We start from the raw sequence: 19,519 nt of genomic DNA on the forward strand, positions 1-19,519 counted from the left end.
AATATTGTACCCAAAAAAAAGTTTATTAGACTAGTAATTTGTGCTCCCTTACTCGGAGTTGAATTCGTGACTCAAACATCTTTTCACTTTAGCTCAAACTACCGATCCCACACCTATGCATGTAATTTTAAATGTCAACATTTTACGTCACTTTTTTTTTTTTGAAAACTCAATATTCCGGTTAAAGACTAAAGCCATCAAAATTAACATCAGAGAAAATCAAATTTGAAATCTTGAGAGAAACATACTATAAAGTCTCAAGCCTGCATCAATCCAAGTGAATTATCATTTTAATTACATCATTAAAATAATATTTAATAATATTTAGGCTTAACTATACATTTGGTCCCTTACGTTTATTTTAGGTTTCAATTTGGTCCTTTACGTTTAAAAAGTATCAATTTGGTCCCTTACGTTTATTTTAGGTTTCAAGTTAGTCCTTTCCGTCAATTTTGTCACATGTGACAGTCAATTTGCATATGTGGACTGACACGTGGCACTTGGACACGCTGACACGTGTACTGTTCAAACGGTGTTAGTGACAAAACTAACGGAAAGGACTAACTTGAAACATAATCTAAACGTAAGGGACCAAATTGATACTTTTTAAACGTAAGGGACCAAATTGAAACCTAAAATAAACGTAAGGGACCAAATGTGTAGTTAAGCCTAATATTTAGTTTAAGTGTCCATTGAAAAAATTATATTTGGTCTAAGTTATCTTTGACCGACTTTAGATGCGTGGTATGATCATGATTCATGATGCATTGCTGTAACAAAATTCCATAGTTATACCTAGTAGATTCCTTCCATCAATTACAAATGGGAAAGAGTTGTCTCCGGTGGGAATTTCACTGGATTCCTTATGGTGGACATCTTAACCTTTCAAAGTTGTTTTTAATTGAATAAACAAACAAATAAAAAAATGAATGGTTAGGATTGAAATGGAGAAAAACTTCACAGAGACAATCCCTTCCCATTACAAATCAATCGGGTCATATTGCATTTTAACAAAATTAGTACAAAACAATTTTAATTATTAATTTTAGCCATTAAAATTGCATGAAAACTATGTGAATGGTTTTATTTTTCAAGTAATCTAATGACTAAAAATTTACTTCTTGAGGTGAATAAATTCGAACCTCAACCTTATATATAAAATGCAATATTTTTATCAATCGAGCTATGTTAAGAGAGACAACTATATATATATATATATATATATAAAGTGGTGCTCCTTGGACTATATTATGTTATAAAATATTTTATTAAATTTTTTTGTTGTACAATAATAATAGATGACAAGGAGATGAGGCTATATATTTAATAATGTTAGTATTTTTTTTTTTACTCATAATGTTAGTAATTTTTTTGGGGGTCAATAATGTTAGCAATTCTACCTTTCATTAATACGGCCACTTGTCCTCTTTTAAGACCTCAAGTATATTATTGATAAGACCTTTTGGTAATGCATTGCACACCCACTATTTGTTATGAAAGTGTGCATTAGCAACATACACCTTAAGGTTATTTAACTACTTTTTAGTTAAATACACACATATATATATATATATATAGGAGGGATAAAAAACGCATAAACCATTAATCTTCATCGGTCTCAATAACATATCAAACGATTTTAGATTTTTGTAAAATTCAATATGGATGATCTATACGATATAAGCTTTCAATCCAGTGGTGGATTTTGTAAAATTTGTATTCGTGAAAGCGTTATTGAGCGATGTAACATTACTCAAATGTTACACCGGTGTAATTTGATCCCTCCCCATATATATATATTATTTTAAAGTTTTTTATTGATGTTATATTTTTTTATCTTAATATATAAAAAATTAATATTGAATATAGGCTTAAATGCAACTTTAGTCCGTCTATTTTTTGGTTTTCACCACAAGTTTAATCTGATTCGAGAGTCAGTTCTGACATCAAGTGATTTCAGCACTCTCCAAATCGCAGTTGCGGCGGATCGAACCGTGGTCCTCCCTGCCAAGTTCAGCGTTAATCACCACTGAACCAACTAACGATTGGTTAGTCCGTCTATTTTAAAAACTAGTATTTTGATTCAGTATTTCAAATATAGACAAAATATATTCATGAGTCTTTAAATTTCTAATTTATTACACTGTTATCTTCAAGTTAGCATCTGTTACAAAAACACAACGTAACCATTAATTTAGTGAGGTGGTAGTGAACACCGCTTCTTATTATATAGAAGTCAAAATGTAGTGTTCAGAGTCACTACACTAGTTAGCAACCACATCCGAGTTTTTGAAACGGATAATAACTTAAAGGGTAATAGTTTAAAAAATTAGAAATTTAAAAGAACTTATTTGTTACATAAAAAATTTAAAGACATTCTTTTATTAGTTACTCCGTGCAAGAAAGACTCTCTTTCTGTATAGAGGAATTTAGGGTCTGTTTGGCAAGCCAAAAAAGTTAGCTTTTAGCTTTTGCCTTATGACTTATAAACTAAAAGACCTGTTTGGTAACAGTTATTCCAGAAAGAGCTTTTAATTTATTTTACTGACTTATACTTCTTTTTCAGAAGCTATTTCAAGTAGTTTCTGAGCTTATAACTTCTAACTTTTCATTTTTTCTTCCTCTTTTACCCTTATTATTTTAACTAAACTCCATATTTACCCTTTATAATTTATTATCATTAGAATTTAAAATAAAATAAGTAAATGCATGTTTTAACGTTGTTTCTTAAAATCACATGTATATAATATGTTTTAACGTTGCCTTATCTATTTTCAAATATGAAGGCTAGAACATTTTTTTTTTTATCAATTCATAGGTACATACCTTACTATAATTTTTTTTTAAACAACATACCTTCCTATAATTAACCATTATACTATATTGTGAATATATTTTGACATTTTGTTGTTATTTTTTCATAAAGTATATCAACCGAAAGGAAAATATTTTTTTTTAAAAAAAATTCAGCATATAAAAATTAGTTTAATAATAATATTTGAAAGATATATTTATTGAATTAATAAACTTAAAATATTGTAAAAAAAAACTTAAAATATTAAATTCTAAGTATCTTAAATAGTATTAATTTGATAAAAAAAATTATTGAATTAAAGATTTCATTTTATGTCATTTTACATTTATCAGTTAGTTGAACCGCTAATTTTACCAAACACTTCAATCAACTTATTAGCTAGAAGCTATCAGCCATCAACCATAAGCTATCAGCTAGATTATCAACGGTAAGAAAGTCATACTGTTTCATTTAGAGTAAATCCACCAATTTTTTTATTAATAAATTCATTAAATTTAATCTCTCAAAGTATCGAAATAGGAAATATCAGCTGCTTAAATTGTAAGTGTGTATTTAATTTTGTGGAAAGAAGGTGGAAAAAAGAAAATTACGGAAATCGATGGACGAATTTAGATTAGAGCTAAGTTCATCTATCGATTTCCGTAATTTTCTTTCTTTCAAACCAAACAAAACATAAGGCCTAAACTTTCTGAAAATAATAAATGTACTTAAAATCTATTAAGACAATTATCTATTAATCAATTAAAATAATACTATCAAAACTCTGTTGAATTGACTCTATAATTACATCGGTTTGTTTTGCATAAAAAAACAATCAAAGTTGTGCATAACCACTTTTAATTGCAATCTGTCGAGCAACATGATGGAAACATAATGTATGAGCTTGCACAAAAGTGTCAGTGCCGTCACAAAAACAAACACCTATGCCATAACTCCTGTCAGCTGGATAAAGAACACGGTCGCTATTAAGCTTTAGCCAATTGCTAATATTGTTAGTTGACACATGTGGTTCTTCAAGGGCCATATTATATCAATTGTAATCATAGATGAAACTCCTTCCAACAATTAATAGCATGAGGGCATTGAAGAAAAAGATGCATTGCATCCTCTGTTACGGCCGAATACAAGACACAATCCAGAAGACAAAGAACACCGTGCATGTGAAGATTAGATAATATGGGTGACAATGAACACTAACACTCATCTTCTAAACTATCAAATAGACTCTTGGTCAAATTAACCACACATATTGAGTGGAGAAAGTCTAACCTAGGCACAAACCCAACACCTCAATGTTATAGGTACACTCACATGAAAAATTAAAAAATTAAAGAGAAGTAATTAAATTGATATCGATTGATTTGACTATCTATTTTTCTTTTAATTTATTAGAATCGATTGATATTGATTTGTGATTTTTTTTTCCGGCTTTTCACCACCAGTTGAATCTGGTTCGGGGGTCAGTTCTGGCATCAAGTGGTTCCAGCCCCCTCCCGATCGCAGTTGTGGGGAATCGAACCGCGGTCCTCCCTACCAAGTTCAGCACCAATCACCACTGAACCAACTAACGATCGATTGATTTGTGATTTTGCCTATAGAAAGAATGTATCTATTGAGTGTATGTTTGTTCCATTTTTAACGTTGTCATAATTAATCCCACAATTGATTTTGACATGCTTGAGTATTTTCGATATAATTAATTCTAATTCGAAGGTAAAATTTATAGCTTTTAATTTATTTTTTTGGTCAAATAACCTAATTGTTAGAAATTCACCTCTTGGGTTGGGTGAATAAGTGAGCAATCCTGGGTTTGAACTCCGACCCTACATATAAAATGTAATATTTCTACCAATTAAGCTATACTCACGATGACTTATAACTTTTATCTTTAAATGTAATTTTTAAAGTTACATTGTTCAACTCACATTGACATATCTAATAACATAATGATACCCATACCGAAAAACCAACAACATATAACATAAGTTTATAAAAAAAAAACATATAACATAAGTGAAAGATATTTAAATATCTTAATCATTTGGTCTAAATTTGTTTCCTTATCGGTGCAAATGAAAAAAGATTTATTGAGATGTCAATACTTTAAATAAATCTTAATTATCTCGAAAATTAGTATCTACACGTGTCACATGGGTCATGGCATAAGGCCTCATAAAAATCAGGGTCTCATCAAAAAATTATAGTGTAATAGTATTAGTAAAAGAGGGGTACAAAATAAGGAATTGTGTGCCTCAAATTGAAGGGTCGTGGAATCTAAGTATTTGAGATTTTCTTTATTCTAAAATGAGAGATTTATTTAGTTACAAAAAGTCATAAAAGAAATTATTCTATTGTGAATGGTCCTAAAAGAAATTATTCTATTTGAGATTTTCTTTATTCTAAAATGATAAATTTTTAGACGTTTTATAGTTAATTGATATACTATGGTTTTTCCAAATAAAGAGACGTGTGACAGAGATTGATTTATTTATCAAATTTTTCTTATATTAGTGAAAAATATGATTATTTTTTTTCTGCATAAAGAGACGTGTGACAGAAATTGAGGATATTTTTTTCTTTTCTGCATTTTTTTTATTAAAACTCATTTTTAATTTTTTTTTTGAAGCATCATTTTTAATATTCTTATAGGGTCTCTAAATAGTCAGAACGATACCTAGTTTAAAAAAATAAAAAATAGAAAAGAATATGATTAAACAACTTATGCGGTTGCCGCCCTCGACACTGTGGCTTATTGTTCTGATTTGCAGAAATGCTATAGGGACACAAACCCCCAACAAAAATACAACACATCAAGGGTACATTTGTCATTTTGCTCATCAACAAGCCTCCCACACGTGAATGATGTCACTTTTCTTTTACTTTTTATCTATTTCTTTACCACCCGCAGAAAGAGAAAGAAGAACAACTTGCTCTTCACCATTCACCACCCCTCTTCTCCCTCTCTCTGCCAAACCCCTCTTCTCCCTCCACCACCATTCATCGATGCCACTGATCTCCCTCCACCACCAAACAATCATACCGCCCCTATTCTCCCTCCATGCCGTCAATGCTTCTTCATAACTCGACCCCTCTCTCTCTTGCGATTTTGAGAAATCAAAAGGTTTGTTTCTTCTCCTTGTTAGGGTTTTAGATTTAATTTTTTGTTCCTTTCATGCAAGTTTAAGAGTGAACCAGTAACTTTGGCCTTCTTGTAAGCCTAGGAACTCATTCTTCCATTAATTAATGAGGTTTCAATTTTGTGTAATCGGTCTGTTCTGTTTTTTATGTTTATATTATTTGAAAGGATAAAAGGTTTTGTGTTTTGGTTCAAGCAATATTATTTGAAACCATAATCAGTTTGTTCTGTTCTGTTTCAATTTTGTATGTAATATTTGTTAAAATCTAATAATTTCATGTGAACCTCTTTTCAATGTTATTGGTGGAACAGGGTGGTGGTGAGTGAGATTATTGAATGAAAACAATTGTTTGATCTACAAGTGACCACACTGGTTTGGGAATTTGGAATCATTTATCAATTTTGTTGACGAACAAAGGTTTCACAACTCAAAGGCAAAATAGGCATTGGGACTACTATCAAGAATTTGAAGTTTTTTCATTGGCAAAGGATAAATACAAAACGATGGGATTTGGACTATTTGGAAGGCTAAAAATGGTACAGTTTTTGCTAATGTAGTGAAGGACCTTTAGCAAACGGGTGTTTTTTAATGGTGTTGCTGTGTTTCTTTTGCTCGTGCTTTAGTGCAATGCTTTTGGAGTGGATGTTGGCTACATTTCAGGGTGTTTGGAAGTTGTTCATTAGCTTTGATTTTGTTGAGAACATCATGTATCTATTGGCCTTCTTGTGCGCTCCAAGGCTTGCAAGGTTATTTTTTGGTTTTGTGCTTGGTGGTATGTTGACTGTGTATCTCGTCAGTTTGTGTGGGATGCTTTTTGTTTTGGTTGAAGCTATTTTAGAGTTTCTTTCTTAGTATTTTGGTTTGTGCTAATTTTTGTAACAGGGAAGAGTTTCATTAACATTTAATTTTGTTTTAACTTTATCTTCTATAAACAATCTGAAATGTGTCTCATGTATAATTTCACTATTGAACAAATAATGATATTCCTTGAAATTATTCACAATCTAGGTGAGGGAAGTTATGTGTAGATAAGTGGAGAGTCAGTGTACAAAGTTGGTTAAGAAGCTTAAAATCTTCAAATCTGAAAAAATCATTCACATCTAACTTTGTTTTAACTTTATCATCTACTAATAATCAGAAATGTGTCTCGTGTACAATTCCACTCTTGAACAAATAATGATATTCCTTTAAATTATTCACAATCTAGGTGAGGGGAGTTATGTGTAGATAAGTGGGGAGTCGGTGTACAAAGTTGGTTAAGAAGCTTAATATCTTCTAAATCTGAAAAAATCATTCACATCTAACTTTGTTTTAACTTTATCATCTACTAACAATCAGAAATGTGTCTCGTGTACAATTCCACTCTTGAACAAATAATGATATTCCTTGAAATTATTCACAATCTAGGTGAGGGGAGTTATGTGTAGATAAGTGGGGAGTCGGTGTACAAAGTTGGTTAAGAAGCTTAAAATCTTCCAAATCTGAAAAAATCATTCACATCTAAATTTGTTTTAACTTTATCATCTACTAATAATCAGAAATGTGTCTCGTGTACAATTCCACTCTTGAACAAATAATAATATTCCTTGAAATTATTCACAATTTAGGTGAGGGGAGTTATGTGTAGATAAGTGGGGAGTCGGTGTACAAACTTGGTTAAGAAGCTTAATATCTTCCAAATCTGAAAAAATCATTCACATCTAACTTTGTTTTAACTTTATCATCTACTAACAATCAGAAATGTGTCTCGTGTACAATTCCACTCTTGAACAAATAATGATATTCCTTGAAATTATTCACAATCTAGGTGAGGGGAGTTATGTGTAGATAAGTGGGGAGTCGGTGTACAAAGTTGGTTAAGAAGCTTAAAATCTTCCAAATCTGAAAAAATCATTCACATCTAACTTTGTTTTAACTTTATCATCTACTAATAATCAGAAATGTGTCTCGTGTACAATTCCACTCTTGAACAAATAATAATATTCCTTGAAATTATTCACAATTTAGGTGAGGGGAGTTATGTGTAGATAAGTGGGCAGTCGGTGTACAAAGTTGGTTAAGAAGCTTAATATCTTCCAAATCTGAAAAAATCATTCACATCTAACTTTGTTTTAACTTTATCATCTACTAACAATCAGAAATGTGTCTCGTGTACAATTCCACTCTTGAACAAATAATGATATTCCTTTAAATTATTCACAATCTAGGTGAGGGGAGTTATGTGTAGATAAGTGGGGAGTCGGTGTACAAAGTTGGTTAAGAAGCTTAATATCTTCCAAATCTGAAAAAATCATTCACATCTAACTTTGTTTTAACTTTATCATCTACTAACAATCAGAAACGTGTCTCGTGTACAATTCCACTCTTGAACAAATAATGATATTCCTTGAAATTATTCACAATCTAGGTGAGGGGAGTTATGTGTAGATAAGTGGGGAGTCGGTGTACAAAGTTGGTTAAGAAGCTTAAAATCTTCCAAATCTGAAAAAATCATTCACATCTAACTTTGTTTTAACTTTATCATCTACTAATAATCAGAAATGTGTCTCGTGTACAATTCCACTTTTGAACAAATAATAATATTCCTTGAAATTATTCACAATTTAGGTGAGGGGAGTTATGTGTATATAAGTGGGCAGTCGGTGTACAAAGTTGGTTAAGAAGCTTAATATCTTCCAAATCTGAAAAAATCATTCACATCTAACTTTGTTTTAACTTTATCATCTACTAATAATCAGAAATGTGTCTCGTGTACAATTCCACTCTTGAACAAATAATGATATTCCTTAAAATTATTCACAATTTAGGTGAGGGGAGTTATGTGTAGATAAGTGGGGAGTCGGTGTACAAAGTTGGTTAAGAAGCTTAAAATCTACCAAATCTGAAAAAATCATTCACATCTAACTTTGTTTTAACTTTATCATCTACTAATAATCAGAAATGTGTCTCGTGTACAATTCCACTCTTGAACAAATAATAATATTCCTTGAAATTATTCACAATTTAGGTGAGGGGAGTTATGTGTAGATAAGTGGGCAGTCGGTGTACAAACTTGGTTAAGAAGCTTAATATCTTCCAAATCTGAAAAAATCATTCACATCTAACTTTGTTTTAACTTTATCATCTACTAACAATCAGAAATGTGTCTCGTGTACAATTCCACTCTTGAACAAATAATGATATTCCTTGAAATTATTCACAATCTAGGTGAGGGGAGTTATGTGTAGATAAGTGGGGAGTCGGTGTACAAAGTTGGTTAAGAAGCTTAAAATCTTCCAAATCTGAAAAAATCATTCACATCTAACTTTGTTTTAACTTTATCATCTACTAATAATCAGAAATGTGTCTCGTGTACAATTCCACTCTTGAACAAATAATAATATTCCTTGAAATTATTCACAATTTAGGTGAGGGGAGTTATGTGTAGATAAGTGGGCAGTCGGTGTACAAAGTTGGTTAAGAAGCTTAATATCTTCCAAATCTGAAAAAATCATTCACATCTAACTTTGTTTTAACTTTATCATCTACTAACAATCAGAAATGTGTCTCGTGTACAATTCCACTCTTGAACAAATAATGATATTCCTTTAAATTATTCACAATCTAGGTGAGGGGAGTTATGTGTAGATAAGTGGGGAGTCGGTGTACAAAGTTGGTTAAGAAGCTTAATATCTTCCAAATCTGAAAAAATCATTCACATCTAACTTTGTTTTAACTTTATCATCTACTAACAATCAGAAATGTGTCTCGTGTACAATTCCACTCTTGAACAAATAATGATATTCCTTGAAATTATTCACAATCTAGGTGAGGGGAGTTATGTGTAGATAAGTGGGGAGTCGGTGTACAAAGTTGGTTAAGAAGCTTAAAATCTTCCAAATCTGAAAAAATCATTCACATCTAACTTTGTTTTAACTTTATCATCTACTAATAATCAGAAATGTGTCTCGTGTACAATTCCACTTTTGAACAAATAATAATATTCCTTGAAATTATTCACAATTTAGGTGAGGGGAGTTATGTGTATATAAGTGGGCAGTCGGTGTACAAAGTTGGTTAAGAAGCTTAATATCTTCCAAATCTGAAAAAATCATTCACATCTAACTTTGTTTTAACTTTATCATCTACTAATAATCAGAAATGTGTCTCGTGTACAATTCCACTCTTGAACAAATAATGATATTCCTTGAAATTATTCACAATTTAGGTGAGGGGAGTTATGTGTAGATAAGTGGGGAGTCGGTGTACAAAGTTGGTTAAGAAGCTTAAAATCTACCAAATCTGAAAAAATCATTCACATCTAACTTTGTTTTAACTTTATCATCTACTAACAATCAGAAATGTGTCTCGTGTACAATTCCACTCTTGAACAAATAATGATATTCCTTTAAATTATTCACAATCTAGGTGAGGGGAGTTATGTGTAGATAAGTGGGGAGTCGGTGTACAAAGTTGGTTAAGAAGCTTAAAATCTTCCAAATCTGAAAAAATCATTCACATCTAACTTTGTTTTAACTTTATCATCTACTAATAATCAGAAATGTGTCTCGTGTACAATTCCACTCTTGAACAAATAATAATATTCCTTGAAATTATTCACAATTTAGGTGAGGGGAGTTATGTGTAGATAAGTGGGCAGTCGGTGTACAAAGTTGGTTAAGAAGCTTAATATCTTCCAAATCTGAAAAAATCATTCACATCTAACTTTGTTTTAACTTTATCATCTACTAACAATCAGAAATGTGTCTCGTGTACAATTCCACTCTTGAACAAATAATGATATTCCTTTAAATTATTCACAATCTAGGTGAGGGGAGTTATGTGTAGATAAGTGGGGAGTCGGTGTACAAAGTTGGTTAAGAAGCTTAATATCTTCCAAATCTGAAAAAATCATTCACATCTAACTTTGTTTTAACTTTATCATCTACTAACAATCAGAAATGTGTCTCGTGTACAATTCCACTCTTGAACAAATAATGATATTCCTTGAAATTATTCACAATCTAGGTGAGGGGAGTTATGTGTAGATAAGTGGGGAGTCGGTGTACAAAGTTGGTTAAGAAGCTTAAAATCTTCCAAATCTGAAAAAATCATTCACATCTAACTTTGTTTTAACTTTATCATCTACTAATAATCAGAAATGTGTCTCGTGTACAATTCCACTTTTGAACAAATAATAATATTCCTTGAAATTATTCACAATTTAGGTGAGGGGAGTTATGTGTATATAAGTGGGCAGTCGGTGTACAAAGTTGGTTAAGAAGCTTAATATCTTCCAAATCTGAAAAAATCATTCACATCTAACTTTGTTTTAACTTTATCATCTACTAATAATCAGAAATGTGTCTCGTGTACAATTCCACTCTTGAACAAATAATGATATTCCTTGAAATTATTCACAATTTAGGTGAGGGGAGTTATGTGTAGATAAGTGGGGAGTCGGTGTACAAAGTTGGTTAAGAAGCTTAAAATCTACCAAATCTGAAAAAATCATTCACATCTAACTTTGTTTTAACTTTATCATCTACTAACAATCAGAAATGTGTCTCGTGTACAATTCCACTCTTGAACAAATAATGATATTCCTTGAAATTATTCACAATTTAGGTGAGGGGAGTTATGTGTAGATAAGTGGGGAGTCGGTGTACAAAGTTGGTTAAGAAGCTTAAAATCTACCAAATCTGAAAAAATCATTCACATCTAACTTTGTTTTAACTTTATCATCTACTAACAATCAGAAATGTGTCTCGTGTACAATTCCACTCTTGAACAAATAATGATATTCCTTTAAATTATTCACAATCTAGGTGAGGGGAGTTATGTGTAGATAAGTGGGGAGTCGGTGTACAAAGTTGGTTAAGAAGCTTAAAATCTTCCAAATCTGAAAAAATCATTCACATCTAACTTTGTTTTAACTTTATCATCTACTAATAATCAGAAATGTGTCTCGTGTACAATTCCACTCTTGAACAAATAATAATATTCCTTGAAATTATTCACAATTTAGGTGAGGGGAGTTATGTGTAGATAAGTGGGCAGTCGGTGTACAAAGTTGGTTAAGAAGCTTAATATCTTCCAAATCTGAAAAAATCATTCACATCTAACTTTGTTTTAACTTTATCATCTACTAACAATCAGAAATGTGTCTCGTGTACAATTCCACTCTTGAACAAATAATGATATTCCTTTAAATTATTCACAATCTAGGTGAGGGGAGTTATGTGTAGATAAGTGGGGAGTCGGTGTACAAAGTTGGTTAAGAAGCTTAATATCTTCCAAATCTGAAAAAATCATTCACATCTAACTTTGTTTTAACTTTATCATCTACTAACAATCAGAAATGTGTCTCGTGTACAATTCCACTCTTGAACAAATAATGATATTCCTTGAAATTATTCACAATCTAGGTGAGGGGAGTTATGTGTAGATAAGTGGGGAGTCGGTGTACAAAGTTGGTTAAGAAGCTTAAAATCTTCCAAATCTGAAAAAATCATTCACATCTAACTTTGTTTTAACTTTATCATCTACTAATAATCAGAAATGTGTCTCGTGTACAATTCCACTTTTGAACAAATAATAATATTCCTTGAAATTATTCACAATTTAGGTGAGGGGAGTTATGTGTATATAAGTGGGCAGTCGGTGTACAAAGTTGGTTAAGAAGCTTAATATCTTCCAAATCTGAAAAAATCATTCACATCTAACTTTGTTTTAACTTTATCATCTACTAATAATCAGAAATGTGTCTCGTGTACAATTCCACTCTTGAACAAATAATGATATTCCTTGAAATTATTCACAATTTAGGTGAGGGGAGTTATGTGTAGATAAGTGGGGAGTCGGTGTACAAAGTTGGTTAAGAAGCTTAAAATCTTCCAAATCTGAAAAAATCATTCACATCTAACTTTGTTTTAACTTTATCATCTACTAATAATCAGAAATGTGTCTCGTGTACAATTCCACTCTTGAACAAATAATAATATTCCTTGAAATTATTCACAATTTAGGTGAGGGGAGTTATGTGTAGATAAGTGGGCAGTCGGTGTACAAAGTTGGTTAAGAAGCTTAATATCTTCCAAATCTGAAAAAATCATTCACATCTAACTTTGTTTTAACTTTATCATCTACTAACAATCAGAAATGTGTCTCGTGTACAATTCCACTCTTGAACAAATAATGATATTCCTTTAAATTATTCACAATCTAGGTGAGGGGAGTTATGTGTAGATAAGTGGGGAGTCGGTGTACAAAGTTGGTTAAGAAGCTTAATATCTTCCAAATCTGAAAAAATCATTCACATCTAACTTTGTTTTAACTTTATCATCTACTAACAATCAGAAATGTGTCTCGTGTACAATTCCACTCTTGAACAAATAATGATATTCCTTGAAATTATTCACAATCTAGGTGAGGGGAGTTATGTGTAGATAAGTGGGGAGTCGGTGTACAAAGTTGGTTAAGAAGCTTAAAATCTTCCAAATCTGAAAAAATCATTCACATCTAACTTTGTTTTAACTTTATCATCTACTAATAATCAGAAATGTGTCTCGTGTACAATTCCACTTTTGAACAAATAATAATATTCCTTGAAATTATTCACAATTTAGGTGAGGGGAGTTATGTGTATATAAGTGGGCAGTCGGTGTACAAAGTTGGTTAAGAAGCTTAATATCTTCCAAATCTGAAAAAATCATTCACATCTAACTTTGTTTTAACTTTATCATCTACTAATAATCAGAAATGTGTCTCGTGTACAATTCCACTCTTGAACAAATAATGATATTCCTTGAAATTATTCACAATTTAGGTGAGGGGAGTTATGTGTAGATAAGTGGGGAGTCGGTGTACAAAGTTGGTTAAGAAGCTTAAAATCTACCAAATCTGAAAAAATCATTCACATCTAACTTTGTTTTAACTTTATCATCTACTAACAATCAGAAATGTGTCTCGTGTACAATTCCACTCTTGAACAAATAATGATATTCCTTTAAATTATTCACAATCTAGGTGAGGGGAGTTATGTGTAGATAAGTGGGGAGTCGGTGTACAAAGTTGGTTAAGAAGCTTAATATCTTCCAAATCTGAAAAAATCATTCACATCTAACTTTGTTTTAACTTTATCATCTACTAATAATCAGAAATGTGTCTCGTGTACAATTTCACTCTTGAACAAATAATGATATTCCTTAAAATTATTCACAATTTAGGTGAGGGGAGTTATGTGTAGATAAGTGGGGAGTCGGTGTACAAAGTTTGTTAAGAAGTTTAAAATTTTCCAAATTTGAAACAATCATTCATATTTAACTTTGTTTTGACTTTATCATCTACAAACAATCAGAAATGTGTCTCTGGACAATTCCACTTTTGAACTAATAATGATATTCCTTGAAATTATTTACAATTTAGGTGAGAGGAGTTATGTGTAGATAAGTGGGGAGTCGGTGTACAAAATTGGTTAAGAAGCTTAAAATCTTCCAAATTTAAAAAAAGCATTCACTTTTTTTTACTATTTGTTCATGATTGACATTGTATATGGGGTACAATTCTGTTTGTTTGGTGATGATAGATTTGGTTAAATTTAAAAGATTTTAAATTAGTTAACCAAATATGCTCTCCAACTCCCTAGTTATCAACGCATGACTATCCACATCTATATTAGTAATAATTTCATAGAATCTCACTATTAAAAAGTAAAATTGTATATGCGACACACGTCTAATTGTTGCAAATGAGAGTTAAAAAAAAGTTAAAAGTGAAAGATTTTTTTCAAGTTTGAAAAACTTTAAGAGAACTAACCAAATATGTTCTCCAACTCCCCAGTTATATGAACATCCCCACACCTGTATTGACAATAGTAATATTCCTTTAAATTAATAACAATACAGACGTGAGGAATTATGTGTAGATAATTGGGGAGTTGCACAACAAATTTGGTTAAATGACTTAAAATCTTTTAAACATGAAAAAAGAATTCACCTTGAACTTTTTTTTATACTTTTTTATATGAAAACAATCAGAAATGTGTCTCATTTGCAATGCTACTCGTGAATAAATAATGAGATTCCTTTAAATTATTAACAATATAGATGTGGGGAGTCAATTTTAGATAACTCGGGAGTTGGACAACATATTTGGTTAACTACTTAAACTTAACAAATATAGATGTGGAATGTAAAGTTAACAAATTCTTAATACTAGATATAATTATACTAAACTTGAGTTTCCTCTAATGCACTGCATTCATTGTTACCAAAGTTTAAAATTACAATTTAGCTCTAAATTGAAATAGGTGAGCATCATTACATCCCACACACAATATGATACAAATTTCAAGTACATATGCAATAAACAATTCTCATGATAACAAAATGATGATAAGCCAACATCCTCATCCTGCTGTCATTGTGTTCAAGCATCGTCATCTAATGTTGACTGCACATCTGATGCATGTGCATGCTTAGCCGCTTGTCATCTTATGCTGCAAATTAAATACGCATAATTTGAGACTCCAGACATTGAAACAAATGATATTAGACCATCACACATAAAATTTTGAGGATAAAAAAAAAGCTAAAAGCATGAGATTAGTGTCAATGGCTTCTCAGCATTAGGTTATTTTATCAACTAGTATTGATGTCTATTTTCATCTTCATATAACATAGAGGTCTTTACTACTCAATTTCACTCTGTTCCATTATGTATGGTAAGCCTTTCTAGTCTCCTCAAGTACAACACATTTAGACATTTAAATTCTCTAACCTGGATTACTCTCCCATGTCTGAGTGCTTCCGGAGGCAAATTTGCATACTTAAGAAAGGCTGCAGCATGACCTCGCCACCAGTTATAACCATCCAAAACAGGCCGCCTAAGATAATGAATAGGTACATAAACATGTTGATTCAATTTGGCTAATTTTTTTTAAAAAAATCAACATGTGTCTTCAACAATAATCAAAAGCAAAACAATCAAAAGCAAACCTTAAATCACAACTCAACTCACAAGTTTGCCTTCTACCCAACCAATTTTTACATTAGATTGACTTGTTAACTATACACATTGAGCATAGAAACATATCAAGTAAACACCAAAAAATAGTAGCCACACTTCAACACACCAGATAGAACCCCTTAATCAACAACAACTATATTACACTAATGTTCACATATATAGATCAATATCACATAACTATATTACATAAGTACTCTTAACTTAGACAAAAATCAAGCGAGAAAACTATCCAAGAAAGTATGGTTGAAGCCTAAGTCAATTCAAAACAAGATATTATCAATTTATCAATTCAAAACAAGATATTATCAATTTATCATGACAGCTATGTGGTGCAATCTAAAATTTGCAGAAAATGATATGTTAGACAATATCAGATCTTCATTCATTACTCTACATATTGAACTTGTGAACAAGCTAATCATTGATAACATCACAAGTAATAAGTAATTCTACTATAGCTTAACCACAAATAATAAGGAACTCTACTATAGCTGAACATTTTTTTTTTGAGCAGCAAAATGTGAATTTATTAAACCCACCAAAACATGAGAAATGTTAAGGGGCAAATAACAGCAAAAGCTAGAAAGGTACAAATGCAAATAAAACCAAAAACATAGCGACTACAAATTACAAAGCAACAAACACAAAAAGGCCAAGCAAAGAGGCTAAAAAACACATAGCAGCAATCACAACACACCAGCCAAACATCAAGCAGAGAACAGATGAAGGGGACGCAACAATAAGCACCTACAGGGAACACCAAAACCCATGCACAAATTCTGATTAACGCTGCATACAATCCAACAGACTTCACTTCCATTCATATAGTAAACACGGACCTGTCGCCATTCTCCCTATGAACCACTTCCAAGACAGCACCTTAACCCGCTCCACACTTTCGCGTTAAAAACACCATCGTTTCTCACAGTCCAAATAGCCCAAACATATGCATGCCAAATCAGGCACAAACCTTTCTTTTCCTTCGTATTCCTTGCACTAGTATAGAATAACGCAAACGATGTTGCAATATTATGCGGAATAATTAGAAACAGTCCTGACCACCTTGTAATCGCATACCATATCTCAGTTGCACGCTTGCAATGGAGAAAACATGACATGCCGATTCAACACACACAGTACAAAGCACACAGTTGAAATTATTATCATGTATCATCCTCCGCTTACGTAAATTGTCCTTAGTTTGAATTCGATCTAAAATCAGCTGCCACAAAAAAGTGATGACCTTAGACGGTGCCGGGCTCTTCCACAAATTCTTAAACACAAAGCACCTAATCTGAACATGCTCAAACATATTCTCAACTCTTACGACAGGTGGTGCACGCCTAATCTGACCATTTTACTCAAATACATAGAAAGGTTCTTCGACAAATGAAAATGGCGTTCAACTCGCCCAAATTTTTGTCTCGCATCTATGTTACATTACAAGAGGTAACTTGTAATAAGTAAAGGAAATAAAGCAACAACTCTAACAAGCCATAAGAGGTGCCAAGTGAGTAAGATATAAATCAGTTCACTCAAAAAACAATTAAATCACATCTTAAATCACCACTCAACTCACAAGTTTGCCTTCTACCCAACCAATTTTTAAAACAGATTCATTATCAGGAAAAAAGAAAGAGTTCAATTTACTTTGGATTACAAATCCATTACACAATTTTTTTCAATTAATGGAAGAAAAACTAAAAAATAACCAATAACAACATGGGGTCACTTTACACAATTTTAACACAAAAAAAAAAAAGAAACGGAAACTGTAAAATGTTTAAGCTTAACAATGAGTGCCTAGTATCATGATATCCAGAAACAGAAACAATAATTACTAGTTCACTCTTAAAGTTGCATGAAAGGAAAAAAAATTAAATCTAAAACCCTAAAAAAAGGAGAAACAAACCTGAAATTGACATTTGATTTTTCAAAATTGCAAGAGAAGAGGCGGTGATGGTTGTTTAGTGGTGGAGGGAGATGTCGCCGGCGATGATTGGTGGTGGAGGGAGATCGGCGCAGAGGCTCGGTGAGAGGAAGAAAACAGCGAGGAATGGAAAGAGAAAAATAAAGGAACATGTGTGGCAATATGGTATAAAAAATAAAAATAAAATAGAAATATAGGTATAAAGGAATAGTAGAGTATATTTGTTGTATTTTTGGTATTGAATGTGTCCCTATAGCATTTCTGATTTGATTATTGTTACTTTCTCCACCGGGGGTTGGCAGTGGCACCAAGTCAAAGTATAGTCGTTGAATTTTGGTCAATTTTTTACGACTAAGTCCCTTCAAATATTCAAACTAGATCCTCACTGCTGCCAACTGCCAAAGAATAATTAGTCAACCAATTTAAGTATGGTTGTTTACTTTTTATTTTAGTGTTCCATATCATATAGTATGTGGCAACATGTTAAACACTTACACATGCATCCACATGATTTAATATAGGTATGTTAAATTTCAGAGTACAGCATATTAAAAAGATAAATTTAAGATAAAATTAATGCTAAAAAAAACTTTTTATGTTTTTAATGTATTAAATGCTTAAGTTTCAAGATAAAACTTTTATATTAGAGCATCCACAATAGAGCTACTCATTTTTGAGTACTTAAGTGGCTCCACATATACACATAATTCATTTATAATTTTTTTAATAATAGTACATAATAAGTACTCATTCCCTCCAACCCAAAATCTCTTCAAAAGTTCTAAATTGGCCCCACTAGTAGCACAACTATCCAATAACTCAACATCATTTTAAATGGGTCCCACAAAAATTATTTAGGTACTATGTCTTATTGTAGAACTAGTACCTATTAGGTACAATTTTATTTTTGCTCCAATGGGAGTACCTATTAGGTACTAGTACTTAAAAATATAAGTACCACCATTGGAGATGGTCTTAGTATGTTTAACTATTGTTTCGAGAACGCTGTTTAACATTTTTCTTTAATATATACCAAAATGACTCAAGTGGTTAAGAGGATCGACATGTATATTATCCCTTTGAGTTCTTTAAATTGACCCCACTTAATTTTTTATATTATTTTAAAAACTCAACTACATTTTTAAATATCCTTACAACTTATCAAAAATCTTAAAATCGGCCCCACTAGAACCCACGTTATACCCCAACAATGGTTTGCAGATATAGTTTTAATTTATATTTTATTGAAATAAAATGCTAAAGAACATTGATATGCAAAGTTACGATGCAGTTTTACCCCTGTTTTGATTAAATCTGAATTTTACCCTCCTGGTTTTAAAACACGGACTTTTACCCCCTGTTTTATAATTTTTTGGATTTTGCCCCTCCTAAAATTCTGCTTTCGAGTCACAACTTCAAAGTGTCGCACACAACTCAATTTGAATCAATAATTCACCAAACGTATACCGAAATGACCGTAATCGAGTTATCTTTCCACATAATCAAACCTCACTAAATTTAAAGTTACAAAGAGAGATTAATTACCGTTTTAGTGAAGGTATGTCCCCCAAAATTCTGCACAAAATCTGCTTTCGAGTCACAACTTCAAAACTTCGCACAGAATTCAAT

At 31.7% G+C, this 19,519-nt stretch overlaps 1 long non-coding RNA gene across 1 annotated transcript; it reads left to right on the forward strand.

Annotated features, from left to right (window-relative positions):
• Nucleotides 1-5,603: 5,603 nt before the first annotated feature.
• LOC123923329 lies at nucleotides 5,604-6,889 on the forward strand. The gene is made up of 2 exons (XR_006814345.1): nucleotides 5,604-5,936; nucleotides 6,264-6,889. It is a non-coding gene; the product is annotated as an uncharacterized LOC123923329 (long non-coding RNA).
• Nucleotides 6,890-19,519: the final 12,630 nt, after the last annotated feature.

Source organism: Trifolium pratense, linkage group LG4 (genome assembly GCF_020283565.1).
Source record: "Trifolium pratense cultivar HEN17-A07 linkage group LG4, ARS_RC_1.1, whole genome shotgun sequence".
Classification (NCBI taxonomy): Eukaryota; Viridiplantae; Streptophyta; class Magnoliopsida; order Fabales; family Fabaceae; genus Trifolium; species Trifolium pratense.